This window comes from Hemicordylus capensis, chromosome 6 (genome assembly GCF_027244095.1).
Source record: "Hemicordylus capensis ecotype Gifberg chromosome 6, rHemCap1.1.pri, whole genome shotgun sequence".
NCBI classification, from domain to species: Eukaryota; Metazoa; Chordata; class Lepidosauria; order Squamata; family Cordylidae; genus Hemicordylus; species Hemicordylus capensis.
The window spans coordinates 26,391,739-26,418,250 of NC_069662.1; the positions used below are offsets into that span (position 1 = coordinate 26,391,739).

General features: G+C 43.8%; 1 pseudogene; it reads left to right on the forward strand.

Moving 5' to 3' along the window:
• The first annotated feature begins 339 nt into the window (after positions 1–339).
• On the forward strand, positions 340–23,192 carry LOC128330996 (vomeronasal type-2 receptor 26-like; annotated as a pseudogene).
• Positions 23,193–26,512: the final 3,320 nt, after the last annotated feature.

Consider the following 26,512-nt stretch of genomic DNA (forward strand, 5'->3'; position numbering starts at 1 on the left):
TTATCAGTAGGGCTCTAATGAATTTTGCTTCCTGCCAGTGCTCTCCCACACCCCAGGGAATTAGTTCCTGTTACAAATGGAATGTTATAGTCTGTCAAGGAAAGTATAAGAATACTTTATATGATTCAGAATTAGAGCTATGGACTAAGGACATGCAAGGAGCCACCAAGATTTTCACTGATACTTTTTATTTTTAGATTCCTGGTTTCAGGCTTATCCAAGGCTTTAATGAGCAGTCAAGTTAGGCCAGTGTTATAGAAAGTCTTATTACAGTGCACTAGATTATTTTATTTTATTTTTTAAATGGATCTCTGGGTAAAGGGATTGTTTCTGTTCAGAATGCTTGTATCTCTGGTGCTGTTCCTCCCACCACATCCTGATATTACGTGTAAGGGTCACATAGTTAAATGCAGAATCTATAATCCACACCCTCCACTTCATGAGTATCATCGTTCAGGAGACCTCATCATTGGTGCCGTGGCTTCTTACAATTTCATGCTCTCCTTTTCAATAGACTTCAGTGAAGATCCTCCAGCACCAAAGCCATTAGGGCTAGGGTAAGGAGTTATTCATTACTATTTTGTTTTTGTTTTTTCCTTTTGTCCACCAGAGTGGTGAGTAATAGACACTGCAGTGAGGTAAGTCCTAGATGCTGCACCATCAGAAAATGGATTCATTTTTGCCCAGTCATCATCTTCTACATTTTGGAGGGGCCACAGAGCTCCACTACTTCAGTATAAATCAAAGGCACTGTTGGGGGAAGGTTAAGCTGGGGTAAGAGGCTAGCAAAAACATCATCATCATCATCCTCCTCCTCCTCCTCCTCCTCCTCCTCCTCCTCCTCCTCCTCAGCCAACTTAAAAATGGCAGGTGCCCCTGTACTGCCAGTGACTGCTCTCTTTATTTTCCTTCAGTGGGCACTCTCACCTTTTGCCCCAATGTCCAGAGGGCAGCTGGGAACTCCCATCATCCCCCCACACACAATGGCCTGGCCCACATCTGGAGACCACATTTGAGAGCCCCTGACCCTTTGTCCTTTTTTAATGTTGGAGGGGAGACACAGAAGGGTCAAAGTCCATTTCTGGAGTGGGTGGGCATCTTTGTTCCATCAGTTAGATTTCTGGAAGAAAAGGTCTGTATATTTTACATAACTGCTCTCAGGAGCATCTTCTTATACTGCATGATAGATGGGGGTATGTGGGTGGGTGGCAGGGTGGCCAGAACCTAAGGGGTGTACTCGTGGGTCAAATGGGCCGTAAGCCAGAATTTGGATTTTAAAAAGCCAAATCTGGCCACCTAGGTGGGTGGACACTGCAGTCTACATCATTGAAGCCTGAGAAATCCTGAGAAAAGCCTGATAAATCCTGAGAAAAGCCTGAGAAATCACCACAGAATACCACCTTGATCCCAGCTTGTTGCTCAAGCTTGTTGCTCAAGTGCTGTACAGAAAATGCAGAACATTTCCCATGTAGATCAGTTCTATTCTGAGGGATATTGAAAACATATTGATCACAAGAGTGTGCTAGGCAATGTAGTGATCCTAAATGACATGGTCTCTGTCCCCACAGCTGACAATCAGTGTTAGATATAAGGAACAGACATAATTCAATAATGAGGAGTATTCTTGGACAAGGGTGCATCACATAGTAATGGAACATAAGGTGAATTGGGGCTAGGATTATTTGCAGATATTTAAAACAGGGTTTATCAAACCTGGGAGAGTGGACAAATGCTACTCCCAATCTCCAATATCTCCAGCCACAAAGGCCTTTTGGGGATGATGTGAGTTGTAGTCCAGTAAGATCTGCCAACTCAAGTTTAAGAACCCCTGCTTTCAAGTGTTCCTCCTCACTAACTTCTCTAAGCGACTCCAGGTGCAGGCAGCTTTTCTTGGACATCTTGATCTGTGCCATGTTTTACATGGAAGCCAGCTTGCTCCCATTCCACAAGTCCCCCCCCCCGCAAGTAATTTTGGCAGGATCACAGCCTAGTTACAGCAGCAACACAAGCTGCATCACTTGTTCAGAAGTTTTTAAGGAATTCCACTGAGTTCTATATGGGATGTGTTTCATAAGTGTCCAGGGGTGGGGGCATTGGGAATGCAAGAGGGTAAGGGAGACTCCACTAATCTGAATCCTTGTGAGGAGGTGGCAGATGAGATACACTCTGGACAGGAGGAAACTGAGGTGCTGCTGTTCCCAAAGAGCAGCAGTGGCCACAACAGCAACAACATGCTGGCAAATCGAATCCTCACTGCATGCACTAAAGATGGAGGGTGTCAGGATTAGGGCCTCTGCCCTTAAAGTATAGAAAAAGACATGCTGCCTGCCTGGGCAGCTCTCCCAATCCCAGAAGCACTGTGCCAGCAAAAAGAAAATGCAGGCGTATGTGAGGACATAAATTTATGATATGCCAGTTTGTCTCTGGGATATTTGAGATGTCCCAGCTTGCCAGCTGGGAGTGGGAGGCACTACCCCTTAGCTTTTTTGATTTATTTAAATAGGTTTGCAGGGTTCAAGGACAGCCCTCCGCCCTTGCTGCTCAGATTGTCTGTTTGAAGGTAGTAGTCAGACTGAGGCGCCTCTCAGCTCAGCTGCTTCTGGCTCATACTAAAGGATGGCATTGAAGACTGCTTTAAGATGATCAGGGGTCAGACCACTGAAGAAAGGACACAGGTTACTTTCTGCAGTTGAAAAGGTTTATTGCCTGGTCCATTCTGGGAAGTTGCAATGCAGGCTGGGAACAGATGTAGCAGGGTTTGATTATTGAGTATCCTTGGACTGGTTTTGAAAAGGGGGAGCAGTCAATCCATTCACAGAGGCTTTGGAGTTTAGGGGCTAAGATTGACACTCCTACCAGATTGACACTGTTTTGGGGCTCCACAAATCTCAAAGACTGAGCAGCTTGGGGGAGAGGGTGAAGTCCACAAAAGGAGCCTTAGAGAGGCAGGAATCAGCAGCAGACTGATTTGATGGTCTGGTTTCGCACACAAGGTTTTGGGGGAAGGATATGGTTGTCTAACCCTAAGCTGAAGTTAGGCACACTTCATCGGGCTGGAGATATCCATTCTGAAACCAATAAATTCTTTCAGTAAAATTGTGTACCTTTCATCCAAAATGGTTCTTCATTCTTTTTCTTGCATCATGCCTTCTGGCATGGAGACTTTAACTAATATGAATATATGTGTATGTCTAAATGGAATCATCTGGTAATTCTGAAGAATGTGATTATTTTTAATGTACTCTAAATCCATACCTTTCCAAGAAACCTAGAGAGAGCTAATTCTCAACATGAATGCCTATCTGCAAAGTAATTTAATGCTATTATTTTTGTTTGTTTGTTTGTTTATTACACTTTTATACCACCCCACACTCATGTTTCTGGGTGGTTCACAATGATAAAACAGTTACAAACACATAAAAACACATTAGAACAATTAAAAACTAACAATTTAAAAATCAATCACAGAATTAAAAACCTATACATTATTAAGAAGTTGAAAAAGCCTGAGTTAAAAGATGGGTTTTAAAATATTTTTTAAAAATTGTCAGAGATGAGGTGGATTGTATCTCAATAGGGAGCGCATTCCGAAGGCCCGTCTCTGTGTGGCCACCAGACTAACTGGTGGCAACTGGAGACGGACCTCCACAGATGACCACAATGGATGGTGGGGCTCATAATGAAGAAGACATTCTCTCAAATACCCAGGGCCTAAGCCGTTTAGGGCTTTATAACTAGCACTTTGTATTTTCCCTGGAAACCTATAGGCAGCCAGTGTAACTCCATCAGCAGAGGTGTAATGTGGTCTCTCCGAGATGACCCAGAGACGAACCTGGCTGCCGCATTCTGAACCAACTGAAGTTTCTGGACTACGTACAAAGGCAGCCCCACGTACAGTGCATTACAGAAGTCCAGTCTGGAGGTTACCAACAGATGTACCAATGTTTTGAGGTCACTGATCTCGAGAAACGGGCGTAGCTGGCATATCAGCTGGACCTGATAGAAAGCACCCCTGGCCACTGCCTCAAACTGAGAAACCAGGGAGAGGTGTGAATCTAGAAGTACTCCCAGACTGCAAACCTGTTCCTTTTGGGGAAGTTTGACCCCATCTAGAACAGGTAGATCAAAATCATCTCTAGAATTCTGACCACGCACAATAAGTACCTCCATCTTATCTGGATTCAGCTTCAGTTTATTCTCCCTTATCCAGCCCATTACTGCTTCCAGGTAGGCATTTAGGGAGGATACAGGGGTTTTTTTTGTTTGTTTGTGGCTTCTTGCCCTGTGTGGTCCTTTATCTTGACATTTAGGGAGGATATGCCATCTCCTGAAGAAGCTGATATGGAGAAGTAGATCTGGGTGTCATCAGCATACTGGTAACACCCAGCTCCAAATCCTCTGATGATACCTCCCAGAGGTTTCATGTAGATGTTAAAAAGCATTGGAGAAAGTATGGAGCACCATACAAAAGTTCAGATTTTGAAGAGCAACAATCTCCAACACCAACTGGAATCTGTCCGAGAGGTAGGAGCGGAACCATTGTAAAACAGTGCCTCCCACCCCCAACACCCTCAAACGTTCCAGAAGGATACTATGGTTGATAGTATTGAAAGCTGCCGAGAGGTCCAAGAGGACCAAGAGAGTCACACTTCCTCTGTAAATTCCCAATTGAAGATCATCCATCAGGCTGACCAAGGCAGTCTCCACCCCATAGCCTGCCCAAAAACCAGTTTGAAATGGGTCTAGGTAATCGGTTTCCTCCAAGACCGCCTGTCAATACATTTTAGAAAATGTATTGAAGCTATACCTAGTCCAAGGTCTTTTGTACATACACATAATCACTATGTTTATAAAATGTATAAGTAACATAATAATGAAGACCTTGTTGAATGCTTTGGTGGTTGTTTCACAAATATACTTTCATTACTCTCATTCTAGTGTAGTGCCAAAGAATTACCAGCACATCGCGGCCTTGGAATTTGCAGTAAAGGAAATCAATGAAAACTCTCAGCTCTTACCCAACGTCACTTTGGGTTTCCATGTCTATGACAGCTATTTCAATGCCAAGTCAACCTATCATGCCACAATTTTGCTTTCATCCACACTGGAGCGGTTTGTCCCCAACTACAACTGTGACCTCCAGAATAACCTGATAGCAATTATTGGGGGACTAGACTCTCCCATTTCCCTTAATGTGGCAACTGTATTGGATATTTACAAGACTCCCCAGGTAGGACGTGTCTCACTCCCGCCACCCTTGTTGTAGGACTATGCTCTTTTAAGACTTTTTTCACACTATTATATTTCAATTAAAAATATATGTATTCTGGGTTGAAGACAAGACTGACAAAACAAAGTACTTTTTCACACAGTGCATAGTTAACTTATGGAATTCACTGCCACAGCATGTGGTGATGGCCACTAACTCGGATGGCTTTAAAAGGGGCTTTAGACGAAGTCATTGAGGTCTATCAATGGCTTCTGGCCTGGTGGCTATAGGCCACCTCCAGTCCCAGAGTCAAGATGCTGCTAAATACCAGTAGCAGTGGAGCAACAACTGGAGTGGGGGCAAGCACTCACCCCCTGCCTGTGGGCTTCTTGGAGGCATCTGGTGGGCCAGTGTGTGGAACAGGATGCTGGGCTAGATCGGCCTTGAGCCTGATCCAGCAGGGCTGTTCTTACATTCTTATGATAGTATTGGGAGCAGTAGAAGTAAACAGAAGGGCCCCCCCCAACCCCCAGCTGTTTGGGCAAAGGTCACATCATTTTAATTGGTGACTCGTTTATATTTAGCAGAGGGAGGGAAACCTCTTTGTCTGGAGTAAAGTAAAGTTCAGCAGGGACCGAACTCCAAAGGAGATAGGCGCTGCAAGTGGCCAGGGGCCATGGTTGCTCAGGGGATGGCAAGCTCCTCCCCTGCCTTTCCTACACTGGGTGTTTGCCCCAAGTCATGCTGGCCATTTTCTGTTGCATTGGCTCTGTGGGAACAGGTAGTCCCTTTAAGGCAAGCCTTTTCTCACTAAGCATCTTGGCATCAGGTCATGTCAGTTTAGCTCGAGAGTGGCTGGTGAGGAGTCAGGACTTAGGTAGGAACTGGTGAAGCTGGGCAATTTAAATCTTGCCCCAGGGACCCCTCCAATCTTGCTACACCACTGCTTGTGGGAAAATAGAGGTGAGAATAACTGAACATATATGTTGGATTACAGGTCAGAGGAAATGCTTGACTAACAAGCAGAAGGCTGTCGGTTCGAATCTCTACTGGTATGTTCCCCAGACTATGGGAAACACCTATATTAGGCAGCAGTGATACAGGAAGATGCTGAAAGTCATCATCTCATACTTCATGGGAGGAGGCAATGGTAAAACCCTACCAAACAAAAGCATAGGGCTCTGTGGGCACCAGAAGTCGAAATCAACGGCATAATTTACCTTTACACTCAAGCTCCAGAAGGCATCAACTCTCTGTACCTACAAATCCTATTGACCATTAGGGGCATTAGGAGTAAAGATAGCCAGTTAGGGAACCCTCTCTATCTTGGTCTTTGTCTCTGCTCTGAGCCTAGATTTGTTAGACTGATAGGCTCAGGTAATATCAGACTGTTAGACTGATAGCAATAGCAATAGCAATAGCAATAGCACTTACATTTATATACCGCTCTATAGCCGGAGCTCTCTAAGCGGTTCACAATGATTTAGCATATTGCCCCCAACATTTCTGGGGACTCATAGGCTCAGGTTTCATTCTCTCCATCCCATAGCTTGCCTGAAAGCCAGTTTGAAATGAGTCTAGAATCAGATTCCTTCAAGACCACCTGGACCTGGGAGGCCACCACCTTCTCAATCACCTTGCCCAACCATGCAAGGTTGGAGACGGGCCTGTAATTATTTAACTTTGAGGGATCCAAGGCAGGCTTCTTCAGAAGCGGTCTAATGATTACTTCCTTAAGACAAGGAGGTATCCTGTCCTCCCTCAGAGAAGCATTTATAATCTCTACCAGGCCCTTAATAACAGCCTTCCTGCCAGATAGTATAAGCGATGTTCAGAAAGGATCAAGAGGGCAGGTGGTAGGCCACACCATTACAAGCAACTTGTCCACAGCCTCAGGAGTCATGAACTGAAACTGATCCAGGGTCATCACATAAGAGGAGCTGCTGAACACCTTGGTATCAGACTGTGTAACAATTGTGGAGAATGAATCCAAGTCGGCCCGAATACAAGAGAATTTGTCCACAAAGAACTCATTAAAAACATGAAAGCGAGTAATTGTTGGTTCTAAGTACTGATTCAAGGGGGAAGGGGCTCACATTAGCCCCTTCACAACCCTGAACAACTCTACCGGACATGAACCTGCGGAGGCGATGCGGGAGGAAAAGAATCGCTTCTTTGCCACACGTATCGCCTGAGCATAGATCTCCAAATGATCTCTGTGTAATAATCTGTTGGATTTGAGTTGAGTTTTCCTCCACTTGCACTCTAGTCGTCTACCTCGCCACTTCAGCCCCTATAGTTCTTCCATAAACCAAGGGGCCAGTTTCGAAGCGGGTTGGAGAGGAATCGTAGGAGCGATCATATCCACTGCTCTGGTGAGTTGATTATTCCAATTCTCCACCAGAGTGTCGACAGGGTCACAAGCAGAGCCAAAATTAAATCCTTACAAGGCTTCTTGGAATCCTACTTGATCCAGTAACCTTCTCGGGTGGACCATCCTAATGGGCCCTCCGCCCCTGCGGAGGTGGGACATGGTCATGAGTCCAGAGTTAACCAGATGGTGGTCCGTCCATGACAATCCATGGGACTGTCCATGACAGTCCCCATCCACGGAACACCACCTTGTTCAGAGTGAAAGACCAGATCAATCGTTTTACCAGCAATATGCATTGGTCCCTAAACCACTTGAGATAGACCCACAGTCACCATGGTTTATACTCATTGATAGATACTCATGTTTATACTCATTGATAGTTGTTTGCATATATGTAGCAACATTCAATATGGCTCTATTATCTATTTTACTGTATTATTACCTATACGGGGCTTTGACCGTAATAAAGGTGATTGACAGGTTTATTTAAGTGTTGTCTGGTGAAATCCAAACTAGTGGCCATCACAAAATCCTGTGGCAGAGAATTCCGTAAGTTAATTATGTGCGGTGTGAAGAAGTACTTCATTTTGCAAGTCCTATCTTCAACCCACAAAATATTTTGTGAGAAAATAGAGGTGAGAATTCTCTAGATTAATTAGGTGTGGTGTAAAAAAGTACTTCCTTTGGTCAGTCCTAAGTTTCCTGGGCATTAGTTTAATGGGATGACTCTCCCCCCATTAAATGACCCCATGGAGGGGATCCTCTCTGTCCACTCTCTGTCTACTCTACACATAGAGTAGAGACTCTATGCTTAACTAAAACTAAAAAACTCTTTTCCAAAGGCAAAAGGCCCAGATGCTGTAGCCTTACCTCCTGAGTTGTTGACAACCCAATCGGTTGATGTTACAAGGCAGTAAATTTAGGCTAGATGTTAGGAGGAATGTCCCAAGTGTAACAGTTGTGCGACAGTAGAACAGTTTGCCTCCAACAGTGATGGTCTTTCATTCTCTTGAGATTTTCAGAGTCTGGATGGCTATCTGTCATGCATACTGTAGACATTTCCTAATCTGAGGAGGAAACAGGATTAGAAGACCTCCAAAGTGCCTACCAATTCCAACATCTCGTTCATTCATTCATTCATTCATTCAGCAAGTTTGTATACCACCCACTATTCAAGTCTCTAGGTGGTTTACAGCATAAAATAAACCAAGGAGTTTAAACAAGTAAAATATATTAAAGATCAAATTAAAATACCCATGAAAACACACCAACTAACTAAAAGGCTTGGCTGAAGAGATGAGTCTAGTTGATTCCTCAAAGCCAACAGGAATGAAACAGCTCTAATCTCAACTAGAAGTGCATCTCACAGCCCTGAGACAACTGTGCCATCAACATTTGAAATTAGTACAGGAATGCTATTATGCTTTTCTATTTCCCTCTCCCCATTAAATTGCTTCTTAGCTTATCTATGGTGCTGCTCCAGTGATGAACGACAAAACCCCAGGACTTCCCTTCTACCAGTTGGTCTCAAAGGAAGCCCTTCAGAATGAAGGAATTCTCTCCTTACTTCTGCATTTCCACTGGACGTGGATTGGGGTTCTTTATATGGATAACGACAATGGAGAAAGATTTGTACAAACAGTGGTTCCAATGTATTCCCAGTGTGGCATTTGTTTTGCTTTCATAGAAAGACTCCCGACAATACATTTTATAATGGAGTTTATAGGCATCCTGCAAGATGCATCAGCAATATATGATAGAATCATGAAGAGCAATGCCAATGTGTTGGTTGCCTATGGAGAATCTTATGCTGTGACCTATTTTAGATGGATGCCCTTATTAAGAGGAGATGCAACACCAAAAGGTAAAGTGTATATAACAACAACCCAGGTGGAACACACTGCTTTTATATACCAAAGGAACTGGGATACAGAAATATTCCATGGTTCATTAAGCTTTACACTTCACTCCAGTGAGCTGCCAGGATTTCACCAATTCCTAGAGAAGAAAAACCCTTTGAGCATCAGAGGAGATGGTTTTATACGTGATTTCTGGAAGCAAGTATTTGAGTGTGAATTCCTTAATTCAGATCAAGTTGAGGTAGATGGGGATATTTGCACTGGTGAGGAGAAGCTGGAGAGCCTTCCTGGGGATTTTTTTGAAAGAAGGGTGACTGGCCACAGCTACAGCATCTACAACGCTGCCTATGCTGTAGCCCATGCTTTACATGCCATGTATTTGTCTAGGCATAAACACAGAGCAACTGTGAACAGAGCGAGACTGGAATTAAAGAACCAACAGGGATGGCAGGTATGTATGTATGTATGTATGTATGTATGTATGTATGTATGTATTTATTTATTTATTTATTATTGTTTACACAGTCAGACAGGTGTTATTGGCTGGTTTGTTTTATCCAGACATCGAGTCCTTCCCAAGGACCTGGGATGCCAGAATTTTATTATCAATATTGTTGCTGTTGTTATTATAGATATCATCACAGAATATAGGTCGTTCCCAGTAAAGTTGCTTTTTGTGATTGGCTAATGGTGATTTCTGTGGCCCCTATGGTGCTGAGGTGCTCTTCAAGGTCTTTTGGAACTGCACCCAGGGCGTCAATTACTACTGGGATTATTTTGGTCTTTTTCTGCCACAGCTTTTCAATTTAAATTTGTAGATCTTTGTATTTTGTGATTTTTTCTATTTCTTTTTCTTCTATTCTGCTATCACCTGGTATTGCTATGCTGATTATTTTGACTTGTTTTTCTTTCTTCTTGACTACAGTTATAGCTGGTGTATTGTGTGGAAGATATTTTTCTGTTTGTAGTCAGAAGTCCCATAATATTTTTGCATCTTCATTTTCTACAACTTTTTCAATTTTATGGTCCCACCAATTCTTGGCTACAGGTAGCTTGAATTTTTTGCAGATGTTCCTGTGTATCATCCCTGCTACCTTGTCATGCCTTTGTTTGTAGTCAATCTGTGCGATCTTTTTACAACAGCTGATTAGGTGGTCCACAGTTTCATCTGCTTCTTTACAAAGGCGGCACTTGCTGTTTGTTGTTGGTTTTTATACTTTTGCTTTTATTGCATTTGCTCTTAGTTCCTGTTCTTGTGCAGCCAATATTAAACCCTCTGTTTCTTTCTTCAAGTTGCCATTCTTAAGCCATTGCCAGGTCTTGGTGATGTCTGATTTTCCACTTATATTGTGCAAATATTGACCATGCAGTGGATTATTTTTCCATTTTTCTGCTCAGTTCTTGACTTGTTCTTTCTTGTAGGCCTGCTTTGTTTCATTGATGTTTAATAGTTTCTGGTTATCGACCATTTTAAGTGCATCCGTTTCACTGTCCTTTATATATACTTCAAGGCCTCTTTTCTCCTCCTCTACTGTTTGATGGACTTTCAGCATTTATTATTATTGTTATTATTATTATATTATATTATATTATATTATATTATATTATATTATATTTTCTGTGCAAGCTACTTTGATAAAGTTTTTGTTGAAAAGTGTTATCAAAATTATATTACTGCTGCGACCTCTGTTGTTAAAACTTATTATTGGTATTAGTATTTTAAAAATTTATTGATTTTTATTTATAATGTAATTATCATCATTATAATTTATAATATTACTAAGGATTTAATAATAATAATGAATGGCTGAACACCCTCATGTCTAGAGACGTGCAAAACAATTTGATTAAAATAAAATTGATTCACGCTCGAAACTGGCCATTTAAATGGATTCAAATTCAAAATGAAATGCCTTTAAAATAAAGGACCTGTTTTGAGTTCAAATAAATTTGAATGTCTAGAGTGTCATTTTGAGTCCTGTTTTACCCTTGCTGGTTGGTTTTCTGGCACTGGCTTTTGATTGATTTGAGTTCTCCTTGTTTCTTTGTCTGTCTATCTATCTATCTATCATCTATCTATCCATCTATCTATCAAATTTATATCCCGCCCAAACTTATGTCTCTGGGCGGCTGAATGGCTTGTTATCATTCAGATTGAGTTTTTGCATTGGCAGCTGTGCCCCCATTGGCTGGGGGAAGGAAGCAAGGTGAGGGGAGGTTTCAAAAATTATGTAAGGTCCTGGGAGGCAAAGGTAGGGATGTGCAAAACATTCCGGATACAGAACGATATGTACCCGAAACAGCCAATTTTGGGTGATTCGGATCCGAACCAAATCACCCTTCTGGCCCTCCGAAATTTTTCATAGCCAAACCGAATCATCTTCGTTTCGGCTCCAAATATTCGGATTTTTGGATTTTGACATCTATTTGAATTTCCCGCCTTTTTGCCTCCCATTGACTTCAATGCAAAAAGGTCTGAAATTCTTCTACTCGAATTTCGGGTCCCAGGGGCAAAATAGTGGGGTGGGGTGGTAGTGCCTAATGGGTGGAGGCTGCCACCCCAATTGCAGAGGGATTGGGCAAAGGGCTGATTTTTGGTGAATTTTTGAAATTTTAGTGTCTTTTGGGCAGATTGGGGGCATAACGTGGGATCTGGGCCCAAAGGGTGGGGTGTGGTGGTAGTGCCTAATGGGTTGAGGCTACCACCCCAATTGCAGAGTGATTGGGCAAAGGGCTGGTTTTTGGTGAATTGTTGAAGTTGATGCGTCTTTAAGGTTTTTGCCCATTAGGTATATTGGAGGGTGTATCGCTTCACGTCAGGCAGAAAGGGGTGGCCTAGAGCAACGTGGGGTTGGCAGTAGTGCCAGGTAGGGGCAAGGAAGCTACCTGAATTTTTTCAAAGGATTTGTGCAGCGGGCTGATTTTTTGTAAATTGTTGAAGTTTACGCGTCTTTAAGGTTTTTCATCATAAGGTATAATAATGGAGCTTTCAGCAGCCCCATAAGTGCACTTGGGGGGTGCTGCGATGGCCCAGAGTGAGTGGTGGTGTAGTGCACATAGGGTGCCAACCACCCCCATGGGTTTCTAACCCATGGGGTACTTGGTTCTGTTGTTTCTGAGGTGTTCTGAGTGTGGATTCTCATTTTCTATCATAGAATCCACACTCAGAATACCTCAGAAACAACAGAACCCTGTACGCCATGGGTTAGAAACCCATGGGGGTGGTTGTCACCCTATGTGCACTACACCACCACTCGCTCTCGGCCACCCCAGCACCCCCCAAGTGCACTTATGGGGCTGCTGAAAGCTCCATTCTATTATAACTTATGAAGAAAAACCTTAAAGACGTGTAAACTTCAACAATTTCCCCCCGACGTGAAGCGATACACCATCCATTATACCTAATGGGGGAAAACCTTAAAAATGCGTAAATTTCAGAAATTCACCAAAAATCAGCCCTCTGCCCAATCACTCTGAAATTGGGGTGGTAGCCTCCACCCATTTGGCACTACCACCCCACCTCAACCTTTGGGCCCAGATCCCACGTTATGCTCCCGATCTGCCCCAAAGACACTAAAACTTCAAAAATCCACCAAAAATCAGCCCTTTGCCCAATGCCTCTGAAATTGTGGTGGAAGCCTCCACCCGTTGGGCACTACCTCCCCACCCCACAATTTTGCCCTTGGGACCCATTTTTTAATCTGAATCAATTCAGATTCAGATTCGGATTAATACGGATCCGAATCGAATCAGGGGTGATTCAGATGGGCCATATTCGGATACAGAACAGAACAGGGGTGTTTCAGTTTGGATCCGAATCGAAACACCAAAAATCCGAATTGCACACCCCAAGCAGAGAGCCCTTGCAGTGTTGCAGTTCCTATTGAAGATGAAGGATACATCAGGAAGGACAGAGACTGCAGCCAGATAGCAGAAGAGGAGAGAAGGGTGGTGGCCTGGGGCCTGCCTGGCCCATTTGGACTTATCTGTCTCTATTTCTTTCCCCACTCCTTTTAATTTGCTGTGCCAACAACAACTGTTTTCCTTTTTTTCTAATTTATTTTTAATTGTACCAGTGGCACCACTGGCGTTAACTGGGTGCTACGTTATTTTTTCTCCTTTGGATTTTTTCATTTTGCTTGCAGTCAACTCCCAGTGACTTTAATAAATAGGGTGCTGTGCTGATTCCACCCCACCTAACGTTTTTGCAATTGTACGAGCAGCCCCAGTGGCTTTAACTGGGTGCTGCTATAATTTTTCCCCTTTTATGGATTCCCCGCCCTTATTGCTTGTAGACAGCCCCCAGTGGCTGTAATAACTGGGCGCTGTGCTATTTGTTTTTTTCCTTAGCAGCCCCAAGTTGCAGCTCTTTGTTGCTGCTATGTTCCTGCCTTCCTGGATTGGACTGCACTTTTTTATACAGGGCCCAACTCATTCCTGCTTCTACTGTGTGCCTACTTGCATGGATTGGACTATTTTCAGGGGTGGGTAGGCTGGTGTTCTGTTTGATGCCCAAGTGGCCCAGGCTCTCTCTGTTTCCCTGGTGTTTTCTGTGTTTCCTGATGTGTCCTCCCTCCCACGTGACTGGGGCCTACCTGCTTTCCCCCAGCTGTTGAGTCCTGGTGTCTTCTCAGCCTGGGTTCTTTGAAAGCAACATCAGGCCAGACTGCAGCCAATGACTCCGGAAGGTAACCTCCCTCACCTCCGTACACACATGCACTCTTGGTCAGGTAATCAGAGAAATTAGAGTCATTTAAATAGAGCCTAGTTTGGGAAAAGGTTTGTGTGGGCACTACTGCAGGACAGGAGGGGTGGGTTAACTTAAGAGAGCCCACACAAATCCCATATCCCTTCCCTTCCCTTAGCCTTAGCCCATTGTTGCTCACTGTCCTCTAAAATAAACTCCCCCCAAATAAAGCCTGCTTCTATATTTGGGGGGGGGGGTTGAATCTTTCTAGCTCCTGTGTGTGCACTACAGTGCTATAAATAGCATTGTGTGTGACAGAGACAACATAAATACCCAGAAATGCAGGTTTTGGGTGGTATATAAATATGTTAAATAAATACATAAATAAAATAAAATAGACAACCCCCAACCCTTTTAAAAAACCCACCTTAAAAACAGTTCTTTCCCCCATATCAGAGTTCTGGTTTCAATTTTTTTTTAAAACCCAAGATGTCTGGGATAGTGCGAGACAGAGCCAGGAGCAGACTGGAAGGCAGAGGTGATGGGTGGTTGATGCTGCTGGTTGTGATGGGTGACGATGAGAGGGGTCTACTCCCTGAGTCGTCCTCATTAATGTGGTTGTGTGCAGGCTCTCATTTCCAAAGGAGGTGCAGCTGCCTGTGATGGCTGAGGTAGAAGCAGCAGCAGGTCCTCCCCTGTAAGGAAGAAGATATCCCTGTGACAGTGGATCCCAGCAAGATCACTCTTTCCATCCTCCCCAATCTCTGTTGGGAGTGCAACCCCCCCCCATCTGACACTGAGAGGGAAGGACCCTAAGCATCATGAGGAGGAGGATGCTGCAATATCTGTGATGGCATCACTCGAGGGTCCCTACCCTTGCTGGCAGCAATAGGCCTTGGGTGTCCTTGAAAAATGGCACATGCTGCTACTGCTTCCAAGCAGGAGAAGTTGCCGGCACAGTGTGAACAGTTGGTGGGCAAGCAGTCTGATCACCCAGACCCTCATCTCATCACCCCCTGGTTCACCCAGGCTTCATCATTTGTTCACCCAGGCTTTTAGATTCAGGGGTTCTCAACCTTGGGTCCCCAGATGTTGGTGGACTTCAACTCCCATAATCTCCAGCCATAATGGCCAAATGCCATTATGGTTGGGGGTTATTGGAGTTGAAATCCACCAACATCTGGGGAACCAAGGTTTAGAACCCCTAATATTCCATGTTTGCAAAAGATTCTAAATTTAATGATTTTAATACTTATATTATTTTAATTGTAAACTGCCCAGAGATGCAGGTTTGGGGCAGTATAGAAGTCTGTTAAATAAATAAACAGAGAGAGAGAGAGAGAGAGAGAGAGAGAGAGAGAGAGAGAGAGAGAGAAACTTAAACTTGAAACCCCTCTACTAACTGCTGGTCCAGGAAAATGCGCATGAAGAATGTAGCAGTCCTTGACTCCAAAAAGGCTGAGAAACACTCAACACTTATCTGAATAAAAGGATAAAATGTATTTCAATAAGTTTTCCACTTTTGGATTACGCCCAAGCCCTGAACGTACTATAAGCGCAGAGTACACTATTGTAATTTTGCTGATTCACGTTGTGGTCCCTCCTACAACTTCTAGTTAATTAAGAATGAGCATTTCTTCAAAGAATCTTCCAATACCACAACAATGACCAGGATGTAATATTATAGATGCTAGTAAATATGTGCTGGAAAGCTCCGACGACAGCCTTTTAAAAACGCTTGCCTTTCGCTCCTTAATGTAGATGCATCAATTTCTGAAAGATGTTGCATTCAACAACAGTGCAGGGGACAAGGTTTCCCTTAACCACAATGGAGAGATAGCAGCTGGATTGGATATTATCAACTGGATTGTTTTCAAAAACCATTCTTTTCATAGAGAGAAGGTTGGGTGGATGGATCCCCAGGCTCCCCGAGACCAAGCATTTACCATCAATGAAGATGCCATAATATGGGACAGCTCATTTAATGAGGTAGGCTTCCATCATGGACAGTTTAAGGAAACTAGTTTAAATGAGCAAGAAATCTCAGTATGGATGAGCACAGTTAATTTCATTGGATAGTGTTCATCAAATGTTCCCTTTAGAATGTTTTATAGAATAATTACAAGAATACCAAAACTACAATTAATAAAAGTTTATCATTGGCAGCTAATTCAAAATAATAGCAGACATGGTATCTTCACTGCCCTGCTATGGATCCAGGGAGTGTCAGCTAAACTGGAGAGAGTACAGTCTATTTTTTAAAGAGCAATCCTCGCAGTGCCTATGTGTGTGTCATACTCTGTTCTATGCCTGGAATCTGGGTCTTTCTCCATAGCTTGTAAATCCTGGGAGCTTACCTTTGCCAGATGGTGTAAACTCTGCTCAGAGATTCAGGAATTTTCTTTTTTTCAATACTTATGGGTGGATTCTTATCCCAACCCTTGGCTAACATATGTAAATAACAAAATAATGCAACTGGGTCTTTCTCCTTTTGAACTTCTCACTCAGGAATGCAATAAGGTGAAGGAAATACTATTTCTCCGATTGCATGACACTGAACGTCAGGAACTAATGTCTTTGGCCAACAGGACTTGTTCCCCTCTGCATTTTGGGATTTTGCCACCTAGGGGAGATAGAGGTGCAAATTACTTAACAACGTTGCACTTTTCTAAATTTCGGGTCTCATTTGCTCAGGCTCGGTTAAACGTGTTGCCCTCTTCTCTTTTGGAACAGAGGTTTGCTAAAGACCAATCTGCTATGGTTTTTTGCCCTTGTGATGCTGGCCTCCTGGAAACTGTCACCCATGTTCTGCTGTACTGTTCTTTGTATCGGGATGCTAGAGAAGAACTTATTTCCCCTTTGTTACTCAAATTTCCTGGGAGGTGCAAGCGTTTTTATACATATTACTGTCTTGCGGATGTAAGCTCTGATATTACAAAAATTGTAGCAATTTTTTAAAAATATTGCCATTAGGTTAAGGTCTCAATTAAGTGCTTAACTGTGGGAGCTGTTTATACTTTTTAAACTAATTTTTTTATGAATGACTGTATTTTGTTTTATTGTGTTTTAGTGTTGTATTGGATATGTTTGTTATTTCTATTTCTGCTGGCCAATGGCTGTAATAAAACTGATGATGTATCTTCACTGATGTCAGGGCTTCTTTCTATTCATCTCATGGCTTAATTGTGGTAGGGAACAGGGTTGCTTATCAACCTGTTCCTCCTCTTACCAAACAGGGCTTTGTCTTTCAACCCTATCTAGTCTCCAGCAGCTGGCCTACAGCTCATTTTTTCTCCTCCTCTCATTCCTTCTTTGTCCCCTTCCCACCACCATGTAGCCTTTCGAGAATCAGTCCACACTCCCAATCATCCTAATGCCCTGCTGGCCCAAGATGATGGGGGGGAGCACCACCGAGGTGTAGGGGAGCCATCACCACCCCACCACTGCCCCTGAGGAGCCACACCACCACCACCACAGCGGGTAAGGTAATCCCCCATAGGATTCCGCTGGTGCTTATAATGGCAAATCCTTACCTGATCCCCCTTTGGAACCACTAGAACCAGCTGAACTGGTTTGAACTGAACCAGGCCCCTTTAGGCTCAAGCTCAGACCAGCCCCCCCTTTTTGAACAGCTGGTCTGGTTCGAGCTTGACTCAAACCCACTTTGAGCGGGTTTGTGTATCCCTACTCACCATGAGTGTGGTGCATTGATGGGATCCCCCATCAGATGGGCACTCTAGTTGCCTGCCTGTGTCTCCTCGGGCTATGTGCAATCTGAGTGGACACATGATCCTGGCAGCTGATTTAAGGGGGTGCTCGCTTGCTTAACCTTGGCTAAAAGCCAGGCTTAGGAATAGGGTTAGGCTGAGCAGTAGCACTGGATCCTTGTGCTAACCATCTTATTTATTTTTCTATGTAAACTGTTTTTAGAACTTTTTTTGATTAAAATGTGGTATAATAGCAGCAGCAGCAGCAGCAGCAACAACAACAACAACAACAACAACAACAACAACAACAACAACAACAACAACTGAAGGACCTCTGAGCCAAGTCAGGCAGAGAGGAACTGGAATGCCAGGGCCTTTCCCAGATGGCAACTTTACTTTGCTTCACCGTATTGGCCAGATTTATGCCAAAGTCCGTATGAGATATTTGCCCACCCTCCACCCTGCTGTGCATTGGAACTCAGCCTGGATTATGCCATAGTTAAAAAAATTCACTTTTTACATCACCTTCCCCCCCTTTTCTGATAATTCAAAACATCCTTGCCTTCTGAGATGTATGGAGGGGCCATACTGATAAACTAATTTTCCTTAAAGCCAGACTTGTAAAACCTTTTAAAAAACAAACAAACAAACAAAAACACACACACCACAAAACACTATATATTTGCTGGGTGATCTTGCAGAACTTTGACGGCCAGAAGAGGGAGCAGTTCTACAGCTCTTATCCTCAACTTTCCACCAGACTCACGGCCTGAGGACAAAAAAAAGAGAAGAGATTTGGACTGGCTCCTGCGGGCCGGTCTTGCCTCATCCTGAGCATTCGCTCTGCAGCACGGCACCCACCCACCTGCCTCCATTCTCAATGGGGGATATTACCCAGTTGCCATTGGCCAAGTAGGGGCTGCACCTGATTGGCACTGGGTATTGCCTTTCCCCCACCTACTTCTCACTAAGTTATTTTGGGCTATGTTGGGGTAGTGCTGGTAAGAATGTAGTCTGGTCACTTTGGCAGGAGGGTGTGACTGTGCCTAGGCAGGATTATCTATTGGTGTTCAGCCAGAAGACCACTAAGGAGAGGGGGGATCATGGAACAGCCCTTCAGGGTTTTGCAGCCCGAAGGGTTTGGAATGGACCATTCTAAGGGGTTTGCTTTGCTCACCAACTCAGAGTTTTGTGGCTTGGGTTGTGGTGATTTGAGTAGCCCTTCTCTCAATGTGAAAAATCAAAAAATCAACTTGGTGAGAGGATGTCAGAAGTTTGGCTCCTGACAGCTTCAACAGCTGACTGGTTAACCCTTGCATGGGAGCAGTCCTCTTTAGGAGGTTGTTTCACACAGGGAGGAGTAGCTGCACTCTAGTTAATTAAGAGCTTGGTTGCAAGTTAATTTATACAGTAGCCCTAGTTGACTTCAGTTATGCATTGAGTGTATTCTTGGGGGTTTGGGTGCAGACCGCTTTGGAAAACATTATGGAAAAGCACTATAATAATAGTAATAGTGGTGGTGGTGGTGGTGGTGGTGGTGGTGGTAGTAGTTGTATGCAGTGAGAAACTATCAACCAACCATTCCTGATGGTAAATGTCCCAGAAACTTCAGGATTCCAAATTCATTATTCTCAAGATCATGACTTTTTCTCTGTCTCATTAGAAACACCCTCTTTCACTGTGTACTGAGAGTTGCCATCCTGGCTTTAGCAAGAGTGTGATAGAGGGGGAGCCCTTCTGCTGCTATGATTGCATCCCATGTCCAGAAGGGAAGATTTCAAACCAGATGGGTAAGAAAGATAAATATTTCAGTCAGATTTGCTTTAATGAAGGGGAATGAATATTGGAAATCATGGACACATTCATTTTATTTTATTTTACTTTGTTTTGTTTGTTTGTTTATTACATTGATGTACCACCACATACCAATATATGTCAAGCTGACCATGAACTATATATGTAGAGCTGCCTCCTAGGCGAAATTTCCAATTATATATTAAAACTAGCTGGTCCAGGTGCAAGCATCTGTGCCTCTAGTTCTCCTTCATCCATGGCACTTCGCTCTCAGCCTTCCCCCTTCTCTTCCCCCTTCCAATGTTTTTTTCTCTCTGGCCGGCTGCCTGCTCAGCCACTTTTTCTGGCGGCCTGTTGCTCTCCCTCCACCCACTGCTTCTCCCCCACCCAGATTCTCTTCTCCCCCCACCACTGCCGGTGTAGCTTTCTCCCCCAAACACCCTATAGCCAAATGAAGCCTATCCTCACCTGCCATTTTGCCACCAGGCAGCCCCAGAGAAGGAGGCTATGCATCCCTCTCAGCCACCTGCTCAGCCATTCTCCACATTCGGCCCCAGTGCAGGCCATCCTTACATTCGGCCGAGCACAGGGGTGTAACTCTCATAGGGCAAGGGGAGAGAGTTGTCTGGGGGCCCACTACCTTGGGGGGCCCCCAGAGGCAAGTCACATGACTGACTCCCCCAGCCGCGCACCCGCCCGGGCTTCCTTCAGTTGTACTCATCCTCCAAAACTGATGTGAGTGTTAAGGCCTGGGGCTACCAGAACAGCATGTCTTTCTCTAGTACCATTAAATGAATTGCATCGTCCACAATTTACATAATCTTTTAAAAAAGAATTTAGGATGCTGTTGTATTGTGGCACATAGGTTATTTCTTTACTTCATGAGCTGAGCTTCAGTGAGGGGGGACCATTTTAAAATCTTGTCTCTGGGCCCACTCCAACCTTGCTACGCCTCTGACCGAGCAGGCAGCCCAGAGAGGGAGGCTGTGCTGCCTTCTCTGCCTCCTGCATGGCTGTTTACCTGGGATGTTTACCTGGGCAACAGTTTCTCCACCCCACTTCTCTTGCCCCACCACTATATGGTAGCTGTTTGCAAACTCTTGCGAGAGCTGCTATTCATGGGATTAGCAAAGGGTATGTCTTAGAGAATGATAGATAGATAGATAGATAGATAGATAGATAGATAGATAGACAGACAGATAGGTTTGTGTGTGTGTGTGTGTGTGTGTGTGTGTGTGTGTATGCTAACTACTAACTACATGCTAACTACTATGGTAGCATATTATTTGATATGTATGGAATGTATTAATCTTCTGTGATATATTGAGGTCATTTGCACAATCGAAGCTCTGTGTGCTACCAATTTTTTGTTATGTAGAAACAAGGTGAGAGGAAACCTGGGTAGAAGTAATTGTGTGGAAGCTACCTTGCTTCCACACAATCACTTCTGTGCAGGTTTTCTTCTTAACTTGCTTGCACATAACCAGAACTTGGGAAGACACAGAGCTCCAAAACCTGGGTAGAACACCGTTTCTGATTGTGTGAATGACCTCATTATCTTTGACTAGTGACTAATAAGGAGGATGGTACACTTCCCTCCCCACCTTTGTTTTACTCCGTGTATTATGATTTCTACACGAGTTCTTTCTTTCATAAATTGTATCAAAGAGGCGATTCTCACAATTCCCAAAAAGCGGGCTAAGGGGGCCTAGCCTGCTTTCTGGTGACCGTAAGAACCACTGGGCTCGCAGGTGAGCCCGATTGCTCTCAAGCGGGTTACCCACTTATGGAGCCCTCCCCTAAACCCAGGTTAGCGGAGTGAGCACTCTGCTAACCTGGGCTCTACGATCGTGTATTGTGGCAACTCACGAGGAGATCCCCGACCAAGAGGCAAAGAAGCAGCCTCCTGGCTCAGGGGCCTCTCCAGCATGCTCTGCGCACTCGCATGCTGGAACTTCCTGGGGCTGCTCGGCCCCCAATCCCCTCAGCCCCTGCCAGCTCCGTGACGGAGCAGGCAGTAGTGTGGGCAGCTGATCTGGCTGCCCAGGGAGGGCTTAGCCCGCTCTCCCCACAAACCCTCTGGAGGCGGGTCTCACCGATCGTGAGACCCGCCTCAAAGTATTTTATTCCTTGAGTATTGTAGACCTCAGTACAGATGATATGAGAGCAGATAATATCAGTACACTGTAGCTCTAAGAAATATAAGACTCCTGGTAACGCAGAGGCTGCTAATCCCTGGGAATTTAACAAAGACATCTAGCTGCCTTTTCAACACAGCATTACCTAGATGATATGACATCTATGTGTCTAACAAGGTCTATTACCATCCTACTGCCATACATGTTTTGCTAAATATGTTAACCCAAATACTGGATTTGGGTTTTTCTTCTAGAGGTACAGAGAGTGATACATAGTTGGGGAGATCATGGAGAGATCATTACTTGTTGTGCATTTGCATCACAAACCAACCCACACTTTTATATGTTTAATCAGAAAAGCCATTGTATGCTGATGGCTTTTATGGAATATATGAGACTGAGATGATACCTTGTCTTTTACAGATCTAAATGATTGTTACACATGCCCAGATGAACACTATCCAAACCGAAATCGGGATTCATGTATTCCCAAGGAAGTAGTCTTTTTATCTTACGAAGAACATTTGGGGTTTGGCTTAGCCTTTATGTCGATTTTCTTTTCATGTGTCACAGCTCTGGTTCTAGGAATCTTTATGAAGCACCACAACACTCCCATTGTCAAAGCCAACAACCGGAGCCTCACCTACACTCTCCTCATTTCCCTCCTGCTCTGCTTCCTGTCTGCATTGCTCTTCATTGGTCAACCAGGGAAGGTGACCTGTCTCCTCCGACAACCTGCTTTTGGCATCATCTTCTCAGTAGCTGTTTCTTGTGTGCTGGCAAAAACCATCACAGTTGTTCTGGCTTTCATGGCCACTAAGCCAGGATCCAGGATGAGGAAATGGGTGGGCAAAAGACTGGCCAGTTCCATGGTTCTATCCTGTTCCCTTCTTCAAGTTGGTATTTGTACTGGCTGGCTGGCAACTTCTCCTCCATTTCCAGATGCTGATAAGCACTCCGTGATTAACAAAATTGTACTCGAATGCAATGAAGGGTCTGTGGTAATGTTTTATTGTGTCTTGGGCTATATATGCTTCCTTGCAATTATCTGTTTCATTCTTGCATTCCTTTCCAGGAAGCTGCCTGACAGCTTCAATGAAGCCAAGTTTATTACTTTCAGCATGTTGGTCTTTTGCAGTGTTTGGCTCTCCTTTGTCCCAACATACCTGAGCACGAAGGGGAAATACATGGTAGCTGTGGAGATCTTCTCTATCCTAGCCTCTAGTGCTGGCTTGCTGGCTTGCATCTTTTCTCCAAAATGTTATATTATGGTTTTGAGGCCTGAACTAAACAACAAGGAACATCTAATGACTAGAAAGGGCTAAAATAAAAATGTGTCTGTTACCTTTTCTACAGATGGCAGCCCATGGGTGTCTCAGGGTAGAACTCAGTCTTTCTCCCAAAATGTTATATCATTGTGGTGAGACCTGACTTTAACAACAGAGATAAATTAATGCAAAGGAAGAACTGAAAACAAAAATACGGCTTTGACTATTGGTACAAGCTGCTGTCCACAGGTGTGATTTAGGGATACCTATGAGCGATTTCCTGGCTGCAGAAGCCCTGTTCCTCAAGCTCTCCAAGCACTTTATAGTTTAAGATTGCCTTTGGAATACTGAAAAAGGATTTAATTAAAAAGAAAATCATCATGTATCTCTGTATTTTCCTTTTATTTTACCTTTCAAGAGATCTTTCTGAAACCCATGAGATAATTTCAGTATCAGAGAAGTTTAAAATTCTCCTTTCATTTCTTATGCTAAAAAAAAGCTCTCAAGTTTTTTCTGATGCGCATAGTAATATTAGCATGTCAGTGTTCATCATCTTAATGAACCAGAATTTTCAGCCACTGGGACCAACTCATCTATCCTAAGACTGAAATTTGTCAGTCAGATTCAATGACAAACTTTCTGGTTGTTGTTATTCTATTTACATACAGTCTACCAGATGTCTACCAGATCGCTCTATGGAACCGTCTCCCAGATAATATCAGAGCTCTCCATGATCTGTTGGCCTTCTGCAAGGCATGTAAGACTGAAATGTTCCATCGGGTGTTCGGTCGCTGAGAGAGCTGGTCGTAGAGAGATCTTGTAATCCATGGTTACTATGTCATGTGGAATGAGTACTGTATGGGGTTGGGGTTATGACATTATGTAAGATGTATTTTATAGAATTGTGTTGCTGTATATGTTATTGTTTGAAAGCCGCCCTGAGTCCTATGAGAGTAGGGTGACATATAAATCTAACTAACTAACTAAATAAATAATGTTATTGACAGGATTTGGTACTTTAATTATCGGGCCCTTTCCAAGCATCTAGGATAACTAAAGAAGAATTAAAGATATTGTTGTAGTTTCCGTCCTGTCCCAAGTAGTGTGGACTTCTGTAGTTGATGTGTTGTAATTTTATTGATTCCCAGGGTGTCAAGATGGTGTTCAAGTTCTTTTGGTACTGCACCAAGGGCAACAACAACTATTGGCTCCACTATTGTTTTCTTTTTTCCAAAGCTGCTCAATTTCAATCTGAAGGTCCTTGTTTTTGGTTATTTTCTCCAATTGTTTTTTGTTGACTCAGCTATCCCCTGGGATTGCAATATAAGTTATCAGAACCCGATTCTTTCCAATGACTGTCAGATAAGGCGTATTGTGTGCTAAATGCCTATCAGTTTGTATTCGGAAATCCAAAGTGTTTTTGCTTCTTCATTTGCTGTGAACTTCTCAATGGGATGATTCCACCTATTCTTGTTTGCTGGCAATTTGTAATTCTTGCAAAAGTTCCAGTGGATTATTGCAGCAACTTTGTTGCATCTTTCCTTATCATCAGTCTGTGTGATTTTCTTACAGCCACATACAAGTTGCTCAACTGTCTCATTTGCTTCCTTCCATAATTGACACTTACTGTCTTTCTGGGTCTTATCAATTTCTGCTTTTATAACATTTGTTGTAGTGATTGTTCCTGGGCTGCAAAAATGAGACCTTCCATTTCTTTCATTAATGTCCCTTTCTTTAACCACAGCCATGTTGTACTATTGCTGGCGTTCAATGATATGTCATTAAGGAACTGACTGTGCAATGGTTTGTTGTGCCATTTTTCTCGTCAGTTCATCATCTGCTGGTTTTTGTATTCATCCTTTGATTTGATTTGATTCTGATGGGAACTACCTTAATGAGGTGGAGGGGCTTGTGAGCTTCAAGGATGCAGAGGGCTATGATGGAGGGTCACCCAAACCAGACAGGCCACTGCTGAGAAGCCAGACTAAACGTGCCTAATCCCATAACCATGGTGAGAATATGAAAAACAAATTCTAAACCGGATCAGTCATCGAGTGCTAGAGTCCCTGGGAACTTATTATTACATTTATATCTTGCTCTTCCTCCAAGGCGCCCAGAGCGGTGTACATGGCTATGTTTATCCTCACATCAACCATGTGAGGTGAGTTAGGCTGAGAGATATGTGACTGGCCCAGAATCACCCAGTGAGTTTTAATGGGCTAAGCCCGTTCTCCCTGCAGACAAGCAGGGCGAGAGTCCTGGGTGGCCAGATCAGCCGCCCACACGACTACCAGCTCCGTTATGGAGCTGGTGAAGGCTGGGAGGATTGGGGGTGTTCGGTTTAAGCACTGGGCTACAGAAGCGGGTGACTCACTTAAGAACCATCAGGCTCGCAGCCGAGCCCAGTGGTTCTAACGGTTGTTAGAAAATGGGGCTAGTGGAGGCTAGCCACAATTTCGTGAATAGCCTCCCTGGCTTTGGAGCATTGTCTACTGACCACTAACTCTACCTCAGATACGTATTCTAAGTTGAAAAACTAAGGAAATGGCACTCAATTCATAACTGACTGAGCAAACTGTATATTGAAGTAGGTCATTCTTAATTTCAGCAACTTCAGTCATCACTGCTTCAGAAGAATATAAAATTCTGCTGCAGGGAATTTGCCTAAAGCTCTCATCTCCTCCAATATAAAAGTATATACTTGGATCATATCATATTAGGAGCTGATCAGTTGGGAAGTTAAGATCTGCACTTCACTTTTTTTAACATTTTGGAGCAATAGGAGGGGATTCCCCCCATCAATAGATTCCACCTTTCCAAGTAACAGGCACAATAAAGCAAGTCTTATGATCATACATCTATTCCCCGCCCCCCTCTGGCTCTGCACCAAGGTTTTGTAATTCTGGTGTCCTTTTCTTAGCCTTGCATCATCCCAAGCTCATGTGTGTTTTCCAGTCTACATGAGGTCAGAAGTGACAAACCTATTTTGTAGGGGTGTGCATGAATTGATTTTGTTGTTTTGATTTGTATCCAAATTGAAACACCCCTGATTTGTTTTGGGTCTGAATCTGACACACACACACACACACACACACACACACACACACACACACACACACACACGAATCACCCTGATTCGATTGAGGCTGTGTGGATTGGGGGTTGCGCAGCCCCTGGAAGTTCCAGGATGTCCCGTGTGAGTGAGCAGGGAATTCTGGAGAGACCCCCCAATCCAGGGAGGCTGCTTGCAGCCTCCCAGTTGGGGGTATAATCGTGTGTTGCCATACACCGCAGCAACACATGAGCAAAAAGAGAAGGTTAAAGGAGTGCTTGCTCCCTTAAACTCGTAATAGACGAGAGGTATTTAGTTACCTGCCAGGAGCTGCATGGCTCCCGTTGCAGCACACGATTGCCCAAAAGGGGGCTAGGCTCCCTCAGCCCGCTTTTGGGCAATTGTGAGAATTGCCTCACTGTAT